The 14,412-nt window shown below is 40.4% G+C and overlaps 2 non-coding genes across 2 annotated transcripts; both read right to left on the bottom strand.

The window, feature by feature from the left end:
* Positions 1-9,790: 9,790 nt before the first annotated feature.
* Positions 9,791-9,862, bottom strand: trnaq-uug (transfer RNA glutamine (anticodon UUG)). Its single transcript has one exon. It is a non-coding gene; the product is annotated as a tRNA-Gln (tRNA).
* Positions 9,863-10,750: 888 nt separating this feature from the next.
* On the bottom strand, positions 10,751-10,941 carry LOC132897612 (U2 spliceosomal RNA). The gene has a single exon (XR_009656349.1). It is a non-coding gene; the product is annotated as a U2 spliceosomal RNA (small nuclear RNA).
* Positions 10,942-14,412: the final 3,471 nt, after the last annotated feature.

The following is a 14,412-nucleotide window of genomic DNA, read 5'->3' on the forward strand; positions in this document are numbered from 1 at the left end:
CAGATCAATACCTGTGTATGGCGATGGGTTTTTAATGACATAAGTATACAGATCATGTGGGCCGAAGTCAGGTAAAGACGAGGGCTTCGTGCACTTCTGTACGTCAGTGAACAATCCTGGTGGAAGCAGGTAAACGTCGTTCTCTAAGCCTGCTAACCTCAATTTTTGCAAATACCTCTCCCTCTGCTCGCCCTGTAAATGCCCTACGTCGCTGGATAGTGAAGGCGTTTTCTGCATCTCGCTCCTTTTTCTTTTATGTTTTTCGTTTGTCGCCATCACCCGTGTCCTTGAACTGTGGGGTTCCCCAGGGCTCAATCCTGGGACCATTACTATTCAACCTTTATATGCTCCCACTTAGACAAATTATTAAGAATAACTCAATAAACTTCCATAGCTATGCAGATGACACTCAGCTTTACTTAGCTATGTCACCTAATGACTATGCCCCTCTTGAGTCTCTTCATAGATGCATTGACCAAATTAACAAATGGATGTCTCACAATTTTCTTCAGCTGAACGCAGATAAAACTGAAGTAATTATATTTGGCAAAAAGGAGGAAAGGCTTAGGATTGCCACTGTTCTTGAAACTAAGGGGCTTAAAGCAAAGGATACTGTCAAAAACCTTGTTGTCCTTATTGACAGTGAACTTAACTTCAACAGTCATATGAAAATGGTAAAAAAGTCTGCATTCCATCACCTAAAAAACATTTCTAAACTCAGGGGTCTCATGTCAAAGCATGATCTAGAAAAACTTATTCATGCTTTCATCTCCAGTAGGGTTGATTACTGCAATAGCCTTTTCACAGGTCTTCCAAAAAAGACCATCAAAGAGCTTCAACTAATCCAAAATGCAGCAGCAAGGGTTCTTACAAGAACAAAAAGGGTAGTCCATATCACTCCAATCCTAAGGTCTCTGCACTGGCTCCCAGTGAGCTATAGAATTGACTTTAAGGCATTACTTCTTCTGTTTAAAACATTAAATGGGATGGGACCCAGCTACCTACTGGATATGTTTCAATTATATGCACCAACTAGGTCTCTAAGATCACAGGAGAAAAACTTGCTAGTAATACCAGCTGTCAAAACGAAGTGTGGTGAAGCAGCCTTTAGTTGCTATGCTGCTAAGCTTTGGAACCAACTTCCAGATGATATCAAAAATGCTCCTACTGTTGTTAGTTTTAAATCCAGGCTCAAGACAAAGCTGTTTTCAGATGCTTTCACTTGATTAATTTTTACCTAAAGTGTAATTAATTTCCTTTAACTAATTTCTTTTAATTTTGATTTTAATGATTTTACTTTAATTCTTTATTTTAATTTCTTTTTAATTTTGGATTTTAATGATTTCACGTTTACTTTAATTCTTTGTTACTGTTCTTATGCTTTTATTTTTTGTGAAGCACATTGAATTGCCTGTGTGTATGAAATGCGCTATACAAATAAACTTGCCTTGCCTTGCCTTCCTCGCATTCAAACTGATTCGAGCCGTGACGTCCAAAATCGCAGCCTAACGATGCATCACATGACTTGGTCACGTGGGTGAAAAACCTCAATTGAGTACTAGAACTGATACTAGATATATCAGTAGTATCTAGTATAGCACTGACCAGCCGATTATGGTTGAATATTTTATATTATCAGTTAGATCAAGTATCAGTAGTCTATCACTATTACTGTATATATGGTATACCTGCTTTATGAAATAAAAATGTATTTGTCCAGTTTAATTTCTTTTGCTTTTACCATAATTAGCAATACTGATAAATCATAATTCTTAGAATTATAGATGTGCTCGTCTATGTCATAGATATTGGTAATGATACACTTGACACTTCACAGCCAAAACGTGGAAAGGGAAAATGAGAGGGTGACTGACAAATGTCTAAAGGTCACTGTTTTTTATAACTGATTTCTTATAATAGTTATTATTTCTTTTTCTGCAGGTAAACCATTCACAGCGACTCAATGATCCTCCTCTGAAACCATGGGTCGTTTTGGCAGACGATGGGGTGGTGCGCGGTGCTCACTGCTGCTGCATGGCTGGACTGGGTGAGGCGTGCTCTCATGTAGGATCACTACTTTTCTACATGCAGGAGAAGTACAGTCAAAAAAAGCAAAAACTAGAATCCCAGCCTTCAGTGACATCTTTAAAATATGGGTGGGCACAGCCAAGCAAGGAGTCTTTGAGAAGGGTGGAATATGCTCAAGCACGTAACATTGACTTTAATTCACATCAAGCAAGAAAAAAAAGGAAGCCTAATTCCGGTCCTACCTTCAGTATTCCACCATTGACACAGGATGAAAAAACTGATCTATACAGACAGCTGTCAAAATGTTCTTACAAGGGCAGACCTTTAAAATCAGCTATTCTGTCTGTGGTTCCTGGCTACGCTGAAAGGTATGTTCCCAAAGTTATCACTCTGGACTTACCTCCAACACTAGACCAGCTCTATAAACCTGACCACAGGAAGTTAAGCCCAGATGATCTCCAGATTCTGTATGAAGACACTTTCAACTCTATAGTGGTTTCCCCCCACCAGAGTGACGTGGTCGAAGAGGAGACCCGAAAACAGGCGCAAAGTAAGTTGTGGTACTCTCATAGGGCAGGACGCATTACTGCATCGAAATTTAGGGCAGCGGTCCACTCGAGTCCTGAAAACCCCAGCAAGAGTCTGGTCCAAGCCATCTGTTACCCTGAGAGCACCAAGTTTTCTACAACAGCCTCCAGGTGGGGATGTACACATGAAGAGACAGCTCGTCGACAGTATGAACATATCCAACAGCAGCGGCACCAAAACCTAAAGGTTGATGATGCTGGACTCAGGATAAGTTGTCTCTACCCATTTATCGGTGCGTCACCAGATGGCTATGTGTCTTGTTCATGTTGTGGAGCTGGAATCATTGAAGTGAAATGTCCCCATTGTGCTGCCCATATTGGCATTGAAGAAGCCTGCCAAGATGGAAAGTTTTTTTGGAAAAACAACAGAATGGTGAATTGAGATTAAGAGAAGATCACACCTTTTACTATCAGGTGCAAATGCAACTGTTTGTAACGGACAAGCCATACTGTGATTTTGTTGTTTGGACAGATACGGAGTCACTCTATGTGCAACGCATTTTTCCAGACATTGACTTTTTCAATCAGGAACTGGAAAAGGCTACTGTATTCTTTAAGAAGGCAGTTCTACCTGAACTTGTTTCAAAAAGTATTTTGGCTCCTATCGCAACTGCATGTACAAGCACAGGCGAGCTTTGGTGCTACTGCAAGGAGCAGCAGTGTGGCACGATGTTGGAATGCGAGTCAGGTTTCTGTTCAATGAAGAAGTTCCACCAGACATGCTTAAAGTTGAAAAGGATTCCAAAAAAGTACATATGCCCATCATGTCGTACAACTATGAACAAAAACAAAAGGGATGCAAAAAAACAGGCCAAGTGAGAAAGCCATTTAGGCCGAAATAAGTGGTGTACTCACCCTGACAGTTACTGTCAGTTTAAACTGTGTTTCATTTACTCTTGTTGCATTTGTTTTGTAATGCTGTTAAACTGTTATATCATAATATTGATACTTGTTTTTTTTTACATTACTATTAGTGGCATGCCTTGATTTGCGAGATCTTGTATAATTATTTTGCTACATGTCAACTACTAGTATTATACAGATTTGCATTTGTGTGTTGTGATAGTTGTGTGTAATATTTGAAGGACCTTAAATATTTGCAAGTGTCTTGTGCATATTTTTTCTGTGAAATTAAAGTTGAGTTACTAACCGTCATTAATTTATTAATTCCAATAAATGGGTTACAAGTAGATATAATGTGCAATTGACAATAGAATAGAAAGCCTTTATTGTCATTATACAAGTACAATGAGATGTAAAGCTTCACCATACAGTGCACACATAAATAGTAAAATAGACATAGGAAAATATGTACAATAAAACTCATCTCATCATCTCTAGCCGCTTTATCCTTCTACAGGGTCGCAGGCAAGCTGGAGCCTATCCCAGCTGACTACGGGCGAAAGGCGGGGTACACCCTGGACAAGTCGCCAGGTCATCACAGGGCTGACACATAGACACAGACAACCATTCACACTCACATTCACACCTACGGTCAATTTAGAGTCACCAGTTAACCTAACCTGCATGTCTTTGGACTGTGGGGAAAACCGGAGCACCCGGAGGAAACCCACGCGGATACGGGGAGAACATGCAAACTCCACACAGAAAGGCCCTCACCGGCCCTTGGGCTCAAACCCAGGACCTTCTTGCTGTGAGGCGATAGCGCTAACCACTACACCACCGTGCCGCCACAATAAAACTACTACTACTAAAAAAAAAAAAAAACAACTACTGACAACTATATCTAAACTATACATAAACTTGTGCAGGTCCCTGAAGGAACACAGGTGCATAACAGTAACAGGGTTGAGAATAAAGTGACTAGCTGCATCAAGTGATAGAGGTAGCATTGGCATGTACAGACGCCTATTTTCAGTATGTAGACAACTAAAAAAAAACCAAATTATCTGACTTGATATGATAGTGCAATAAGACAGTTTACAGATAGCTATGATATTAACAGTGCAAATATGACAGTTTACAGTACTTAAAACGACAAAGAAAGTGGATGTCTAAGAACAGATGAACTGACTTGATATGATAGTGCAATATGACAGTCTTGTGGCATTTACAGTGCAAATATGACAGTTTACAGTCTGACAAGGAGAGACTAGGTTGAGATCAAGTGGTTAGCAGCATTGTGGTGATGGTTACCTTGTCAGTGGTGTTCAAGCATGACAGTTCCTCAGTGCAAACTTGAGTTGAGTATTGTGACAGCTCTTGGAAAGAAACTGTCCCTGAGTCTGTTTGTTTTGGCTGGTATGGCCCTGTAGCACCTGCCAGAGGGCAACAGGTCGAAAAAAAAAATAACAGTAACAATCAACAAAGAACAAAGGTTGTAAGATTAAGTCATCACATTTGACTACATAATAACCAGTTGTCAACAATAACAATTCACAAACACATTATGTGATTTGAATTTGTAACCTGACATGTACTATAACCAAAAAGCACTGATCACATGTTTATCATCATTTATGATCACAACATACAAAACTGTCAAACACATACAAAGAAACCATCATGATACATGTCACTCAAATGGAACCACAGACTCTGAGACATTTGTAAGTGCACAACAAACTTGTACAATTTTATCAAGATTTGTTACATCATAACCTGGTTCAACATCTTGAAGTTGTATAGGAAGGGTACTTTGAAGGATTGTAAATTTCTGTCTAACAGTTCCTATCACCCTTTCAACATTTATTCTGACAGCAGCTAGTCCTCTGGTGTTTTCAATGTCAAGAGGGTCTAGCTGTTTTTGGCCTCGCGTAAATGCAGGGATTTTCAATTTAGCTTGATACAATCCAATCGTGTCCCCAACATCAAAGCCCCTGTCAGCTAAGATCAGATCACCTGGTTCAAGTTTGTTTAAGAATCCTGAATTTTCTGTAATATGTTTGTCACTAGTTCTCCCACCCCATCCATTTGATATAAAGGAAATTACACCTTGTGGTGTTATGCCTATTAAATATTTTATAGTTTGATGAGATTTATAAGATGAATATGACTGTGCACTGGCTAGGAGGCTACGAGGTTTTTCTGTAAAAATTTCAAAACAATCTATTATACATGTACACTTGTTAAATTTACTTCTACGAAAAACGTATGGCAATGTTAATCTAAGCTCCTCCCTATCTGGCCAGAAAACTAAAGATGGTACTAATCTTGTGTACATTACATTGATACAGTGGTGAAATATCCGAGACACAGTCGTAACATGTACACCAAAGTAGTAAGCTAAGAATGTAAATGATAAGTTTAACCGCAACCATAAAAGAGTCAATATAAATTGCTTAAATGGTGACAGGGCAGAATTTGCCTTTAAATGATCCTGAATAATGTAGAACAAGGTCATCAATGCTGTAAAGGACTGAACCCCAGTTAACATCTTCACCTTGTCATCATCATCCTCGAAGTCGGCTTCAAGTAGAGAGAGAGATTTAATTTTATCTTTGAGGATTGAATTTTCATTTCTAAGTGCCTGACAGTCAGTTTCAAGCATTTCTGAGTGAACTTTGAGTTTATCAAATGATGAAGATAATTGTTCAAACGACTGTTTGAGCTCAATGCACTCCGTGTTTTGACACTCATCTGCTGTCATTGTTGCAGGATTATCCTGGTCATCCCCCATCACATTCACAGAATCTGGTGCCTGTGTTGTAGAAATAACTTGCTCAGACAACTTAAGAAGAGCACTGGCAGCCAGTGCCTTTGTGCACTGATCACGACGTTGCTTCTTTGATCGCTTACGTCTTGTGTACGTTTCCATTTCTCTCTTTCGTTTTCTCTTCAGTGGAGAGGAAGTGTGAGCAAAAATGGATGGTGCATAATCTGGAGAGGTCGGGTTATTGCTCTTCTTCCCTGAAAGACAGAAATATACTGACTAGTGGCAATTGAGCACGAGGAATTTATGATTTGATACTTATGAAGTTATCCATCTCTACATGTGACCCCTAAAAGTATAAAATTATTATACATCTAGAGACTACATAGAATGTCACACCGCTAAAGACCCAATCCACCCCCCCGCCCCAACCCTTTTCTCAGGTTCTCACTTCCCGGAATGTTTTATTAGAGCAAGTCATAAACTTATGTTGCAAATAACCACATGGATATACTGAAATAAATACATGACGAACCTGAGATGAAATGGTCACTGCACAGGCGCCAGTGATCGTTCTTTCCAGTCGGTACCCATGCCTTGTTCTTGTTGTTTGGATTGGCCCGGCTGATAGCAGCAATCCATTTTGCACGCCTGTCAGGGTCCCGTGGCAGCCTATGAAACTTTCTTCCCGATTTCTGACCTCTCCTGTTGTGGCATTTATATGCCATGCAACTCTCCGGCATTGTGGCACGGTAATATTTGAAGATTTCGGCGAAAAATAATGAAAGTCAGTGTCGGAAAGACGGCGGAAATATAGCGTTTTACCGACAAGATGGCGTCTGTCTACAATCTGGAGCGGATGTGACGTCACATGCAAGTGCTCCATTGGTATACTGCCCAATATAATGGTAGGGGATACACTGTTTTTTGCAAAAATGAGCCTTTTTTTGTTTTTGTTTTTAAATGAGCCGTATCTCAAATGAGGACATAATGGCAGACCATCAATTTGCTTGAGATGCGACATGAAATCAGATGCACGGGTCTTCATGGTCAGGACACAGTTACTTTGATATCCATAAAATTTGGTACGAGCATGTCTATCATCATTCTGGAAATTTTTAACATTGGGTTGAGTGACGTCATCCATTTTGGATTTTGTGTATTTTTCACATATTTTTACAATCTTTTTTGACCTCCTTTTCCAGAGTTCATCAGATTTCTTTGAAACTTGCTTGGAATAAACTTCACACGTATGTAATGATAAATTGCAAAGGAATGTTGGATATCTCGAACAAAGACACAGTCATGAGAAATTGATTTCCACGAGATGCCAACCCAAAAGAGGAAGCAGACATTACTTGCTGATGCTTGGTTTGATCAGCCTCAAATTGTGAGCATGGCACTGCATTTTCACATGGAGCATTGTTCAAATGTATCATGTTTCACATTTACTATTTTATATTTTGCACTTTCATGTGTGTTGTAAATAGATATTTTTGCCTCCTAAATTCATTGGGACAGCAGTGCTGACAATGTTTTCCCACCTTGAAATCCACTTTGTCTGCACTTTCACTCACTGTTAGCAAGGTAGATTTAATGATGATTGAAAGACTGTTGTACCTGCTGGAGCAATATTCCCTCAATGTTGGTCAAGTGAATTTAAATGTAGTGTAACCAGGGTTCCCACTAGCACTCGTCACGCTTGTCACTGATGAAAATAATCCATCAATGACGAAGAGAAAATTACTAGCAGTCATCACTGTGATGAATGTATTTGCCATCATTATCATATTTCATCTTTTCTAGAACTCCCTCCACAAATCCCTCCGTTTGCCAAAATCCAACCCCAGTGAAGAGACGGCAGGAAGCCAGAGTGTAAACAATGAGCACATGCTTGTGACCAATAAAAATCGACAACGCATAATGCCCAAATAAGCTCCAAGCTTTTGACCAATGACAGTGTGTCTTAATCGGTCTGGTGTTTTGGTGGAATTATCTCTGCATGAAACAAACAGTGGCGTAGTCTAAGCTGACAAAGTTTTTTGGGTGGGCTTCATTAAGCACTGAAGATGACTTAAGGACTAAAACAGCCGTGAGGGAGGCACACTCGGAGCCCCTACTGTCCCCTAGCACATCAGACAGTGTTAGTAATAGAGGAGTCAGTTAAAAAAATGCCAAAGTAAAATTGATGTCAGCTGCAGCAAGAGACTGGAGGAAGCTACATTTTGGGGTGGCATGGTGTGTTGACCTCACGCGTGGGCCATGCGCTTGGCTAACTATTGCAATACTCTGTATTGGCAGTGCTTTTACAAGCAACCTCTGCAAACATTTTACGACAGTGCTTTGACTTGACCTGCCAACCGTCTGTGGGCAGCGCTGCTAAATAAAGCCAGTCTTGTAAAATGAACCCTAGAATGGACTGCAATGACCAGTTTTCACTCATGGCAAAGAGAATCTCAAACTTCCTCGTAAGCATTCTAAATTACGCAGGGGAACATCAAGGCATCTGCTTCAGTACCTTAAGATGCAAAACTGGAGTTCAGCGTGGTATCAGCACACCATCCCGAACATCAGTCAACAGGACTCAACAAACATCAGGATCAAGATTGAAGAATGCATCTCCACTGGATACCACGAGCTGAACACTGCTCCTTAGTCCGCTCGGCCAGACCGACAGCCAGGCACCAAAGCGAGATGCATCGTTGACCATACGCAGGTCTTATGCTGACCACATGAGCTGACAATGCACTTGGGTCACTGTTCAAATACGTATGTGCAGTGACCAAAAGAAGACCACCACCCTGCTTATCCTCACCAAGAGCGAAAGGCTAAACGCAAGCTTGACACTTACTGCGCGGTCAGCTCTTTGGGATGGCACGTCTGACTTTTGTTTCCAGATCGTAGGAACTGCTCCATGTACCAGACATCGCTCAAATCCTTCTATGTGAATCTGCCTCACAAATGTATCTTTTTCAGAATGTATGGAGCAGACACCAAACCGTCCTGTTGACTTGCAGTTACCTCTCTTTGTTGGTACAAATCAAACCCATTCATTCCGCAAGTGTCCTGCCAACTTTGGGCTACAATGGATCAAAATTCTGCTTTTTTTTAATGGCTACACTTGAACAGCCTTGAAGGACACACCCCTTAGGAGGTATGCTTTGGTTTTAGTTTTGTTGCGGAATAAATTTTTAAAAAATCGTTAAAAACGTGCTACAATTTGCAAAACAGATGAAGCCAGAAATGCCAATGAACTTTTAAGCATTTCTCATATGATGTCACTTCTTTGAATGAACAGTAACTTACCAGGAACGCGTTCGTGTAATGGTGGACTCAAAGAGCCAAACTTTACCAAATAAACAGAACATGTTCCCGGTCTCCCATTAAAATACAATTTAGACAGTAAACTATTAAACATATCTAGTTTTATCAGGTATAATGTAATTTTCAGAAGACTGGCACTTTAACAGAAACAAAGGGTTTGAGACATGATAGCTTGACCAAAAGGAGCATACAGTTGAGATAGTCAGGGCATATGAATTCAGAAGCCATAAGGCTTCAGAGGTTCCACTGAGATTTGAAATCAGATCACTGGAGTCAAAGTCCAGGGTGCTAACCATTACACCATGGAACCAAGACACAACTAAAGGGTTGTTTTCACTATCAAACCTTTGAATGATATAATGAAATTCCACCTGCACATGAACACATGATTGAAGGTTTTACCTTAAATCGTCAACCTGTTGGAAAAAAAAAAAAGTTAAAGGAACCCTGGACTGCTGGCTACATGGTTAATCATTCATTGTTGTTTGTATTAATTTCTAGTTTTGTAGTTTATCAATCAATGTCAACAGGCAATTGACATTGTAACCACATGATAATCCAGGTCAAAGGTCGCACGTCGTTCCACGAACTAAAACTTTATATTTTTACATCTAAAAATATAAAATACCTACTGATATTGTAATATGTGGCAGATATTCACAACAAACTGAAAAAATAAATAAATAAAAATGTATCTCAATAGAATTTAAAAATCTGAATATTTCAAGCATGCAATTTTTTACAGGCTAAGAATTTAATTCTGATCTAATTTTATTTATTGCAGTAGGACTCCAAATACTCTCGAAGCATTCTATTCCAAAAGTTTTTCAAGCTTATTTTTGCAAAGGCATGCTAGCTGAAGCTTCCATTTTCAGTCATATGCTGGCAAAACTCCTTACAAGCATTCACTAAACACAGACCATGAGCAGAGAACCCATGGCCCGTTAATAACCCACAATAACAAGTATCAGAAGTGGGATTCATGGGGAATTTAATGGGGAAAAGGTCGACCCAGCAAAGAAAGAAAGAACTTTTTTCTTTACTTATTTTTTTAACAAGACAATTCCGAGATCTACTACAATGCCATGTGAACAGATAGAATAGAAAAAGCTCAATTCCCACTCATTACTTTAGAAAACTCATTAATCATCTTTATTTAAAGAATATATCAAATAAGAAAGCTGTTTCTTTGTATTTAGAACAAGGCACTACTCCTGGAGATACTATAATACCAGGTTGATGGGTGGAGCAGAAGGAGCAAACCCCAACTCCAGCTCCCTGGTCTAAAAACCTATTTAATATAACATTTTCAGTTAAAGAACATATCAGATATTAAAGTGATAAAAACAAACACTACACTTGATCTTAAACAAAAGACCGAAAAGCAACAACTTACTGTGTAATATATAGATTGAGGCACTGCCTAAAAGCGGAGCTCCATCTGTTTCTGGGTTGTAGAGTTTTCTTATATCATAGCCAGACTCTTGTTTTATTTCTTTACCGTTATAGTTACTATACTGTTTCCTTATGTTGTACAAAACAGACACAGAATGAGAATAGCTCTGGCCTGATGAGTAGAGTCAGGGCACTGATTTTATTTACAAATTCGATTTCACCATTGCTGAGACAAGAATACAAAAAAAAAAAAAAACATATTGAAAAAATAATATTATATTGAAAACTAAATATAATACAATGAATCCGCTGCCCAGTACAAAACCCCGGGATAAAACCCCAGTGGGATTAGAACCTCCCGGGAACAGACTCCTTGTCCGAATGCAGCGCATGGAGCTCCGGGGATTCGAGCTTTGACTTTGAAAAGATGATCGAGGTTTTGTTTTTTAAAAAAAAGTGCAATTGAGGAAATATTTAAAACACTCAGCATTGGCATTATCAACATACTAATATTGAGAAATTGTGTTCTGAAACTAGCAGATGCGCAGCTTGTGAACAGGCAAGGCAGGCAACTGCTTGGGGCCCCCTGGCCCAGGGGCCCCCCCGAGAGTCAGGGCCCAAGGGCTTATTTATTTTGTTTTTTATTGTTTTTATTGTTCTTTACCATTGTATGTTCACATTTGGAATTTAAAAAACTTTGGTTTCATACATTTTTCATTGGTGTCAGATTATTTATAACATATTGGTGATGAACACTGGTCAGAAGGGTCCACTGGAAATTTTTGCTTGGGGCCACAACAGACTCTAGAATCGCCTCTGGAAACTAGAAAGACCATTAAAGAGTTTTCTAGAGTTATAGTTTGTTTGTAAAAGATGAACATATTTTTTTAGAAGTATGCATGTTCTGCACGAAGGTCTCAGGTCCTTATTACATGGTTATCAAAATGAAGAATGCATGTAATACAGTATGTTGAGACAGAATGAACTCCAGTGATCGGCCATCTGGCTGTATTTTTAGACAATTTCTGCAGGCTGGAATCTTTGGGCTTCGTTTCATCCATAAGAGAAAATAACTGGCTGTTGGTGAGCTGAAAGAAAATCATATATGTAAATAAGCAGAGACCCATCATCATCATTATTATCATCATCACCATCACCAACATTTTTCATAGCATCCAGTCTAAAATTCTAACTCTCGCTCGTGTGTAAATTCAGCTGAGACAGCTTTTACAAACTGAAACTATGATGCACCCAGCAAACACACACGTACATACGACATAGTGGTTTGGTAATGTCAGGGAAATATGTTGTAGTTACGCAGTAGGCACGTCCTAATACAACGTAGTGGTAATATGTAACGGACACGTTATCTGGCGACCATCCAGTGACGTATGTCCTATAGACCCTTTTCACGTGGCATCACGACAAACGCGGCTGCCATTTTGGACATGTACTACCAGTAGTTTACCACAGCCAACATTGAGGAACGGCAGCAAAGAAAGTTTTTACTTTCAGCAAGACTTCCATCATGCCACTATATTGTTGTGCACCTGGATGTAGTAACCATCAACAAACAAGGCAAGGTTTATCATTTTATCGGATCCCGATGGAGAAGATGGATAGCGGCCATTAACAGGAAAGATTGGCAGCCCTCGGCATACCAACGCTTGTGTAGTGACCACTTTGTTGGAGGTAAGACGTATAAAATTAGCCAGAAAAGGCATTACATTGCTGTTAACATTCTGTGGCGGCGAGTGTGTAACCAAATAGGCTAAAATAACCCATTGTAACCTCTTTGTTCTTCTGTAGTAGCTATTGTTGACTAGCTAATGTCAACAAGTAGCTGGTATGTTACTGTAGCAATGTTTACGTTCAGTCATTTGGATGACTGTTAAAACCTTTCAGTCTCAAGTTTTTCCTTTACTGTATTTACAGTTAATTATGATCTGGCAGCTATTTACACCGGATCCAGTATAAATAGCTGCCGGAGCCAACATCCGAGGTTCCGGAGCGCGCTCCGGCTTGCTCCCCCTCAAATTAAGCAGCGCGCTCCGGCTTGCTCCCGGAGTGCTCCGGCCGAGGTTCCCCTCAAATTAAGCAGTGCGCGCCGGCTTGCTCCCGGGGTGCTCTGGCCGAGGTTCCCCTAAAATTAAGCAGTGCGCGCCGGCTTGCTCCCGGAGTGCTCCGGCCGAGGTTCCCCTCAAATTAAGCAGCGCGCGCTGGCTTGCTCCCAGAGTGCTCCGGCCGAGGTTCCGGAGCACACTCCGGCCGAGGTTCCCCTCAAATTAAGCAGCGCGCTCCGGCTTGCTCCGGAGCAAGCCGGAGCGCGCTCCGTAACTTCGGCCGGAGCACTCCTGGAGCAAGCCGGAGCGCGCTCCGTAATCTCGGCCGGAGCACTCTGGGAGCAAGCCGGAGCACGCTCCGGAACCTCGGACATTGGCGTGTATGTGTATGTTGATGGGTTTTTAATGACATAGGTATACAGATCATGTGGGCCGAAGTCAGGTAAAGACGAGGGCTTCGTGTACTTCCGTACGTCAGTGAACAATCCTGGTGGAAGCAGGTAAATGTCGTTCTCTAAGCCTGCTAACCTCAATTTTTGCAAATACCTCTCCATCTGCTCGCCCTGTAAATGCCCTACGTCGCTGGATAGTGAAGGTGTTTTCTGCATCTCGCTCCTTTTTCTTTTATGTTTTTCGTTTGTCGCCTTCCTCGCATTCAAACTGATTCGAGACGAAGTCCACTACATGTCCAAAATGGCGGTCGCGTTTACGAAGGTCACGTGACTGAAAAGGGTCTATAGTCTACATGTTGTGTGTATTTCCCATTTGACGATTGCTGTATTAATAATTTGCTTTCGTACATTTTGTTGTATGTCTCTATGAATAATATTAACAATGTGATCTTGGTCTGTTGATGAATTGATTGTGGTTTATTTAATTTTAAAATAGCGCTGAATGAGGCCATTTCAGTGAAATAAAAGTTTGTAGAGTCATGATTTTGCAGTTTGTCTTATCAGTTTATCTGCATTGTAACCCTCTAATATAACTATTAGTGGGATTTTTTTTTTAAATCCAAAATCATGTTTGGTCCACGCAAAACTTTAACTGAAGGGGAGGACTTTCACATGACCTGTGATTGCCAACAAGTGATTTGAGCCTGTTTCTCTTCCTGTGATGTGTGATTGAGAATGTTGATGTTTGTGGCCCGTAGGGGCGGATCCGGGTGAGATAAGGGGTTTAACCCCCCACCCCACTTCAGCGACCAGGGGAGGGGTTTAACCCCCCTTCAGCGACCGGGGGGGAGGGGTATAAAAGAGTAAACACACATACATGTCAACCTATACGGAATGTCCATATTTTATACGGATTTGATTCAATAAACGTAGTATACGGGCGCATAAATAAAGTTATACGGATTCTTTAAAAAAAAACTTCAATATTTATTTAGAGCTATAATCAATTC

This window comes from Neoarius graeffei, chromosome 1 (genome assembly GCF_027579695.1).
Source record: "Neoarius graeffei isolate fNeoGra1 chromosome 1, fNeoGra1.pri, whole genome shotgun sequence".
NCBI classification, from domain to species: Eukaryota; Metazoa; Chordata; class Actinopteri; order Siluriformes; family Ariidae; genus Neoarius; species Neoarius graeffei.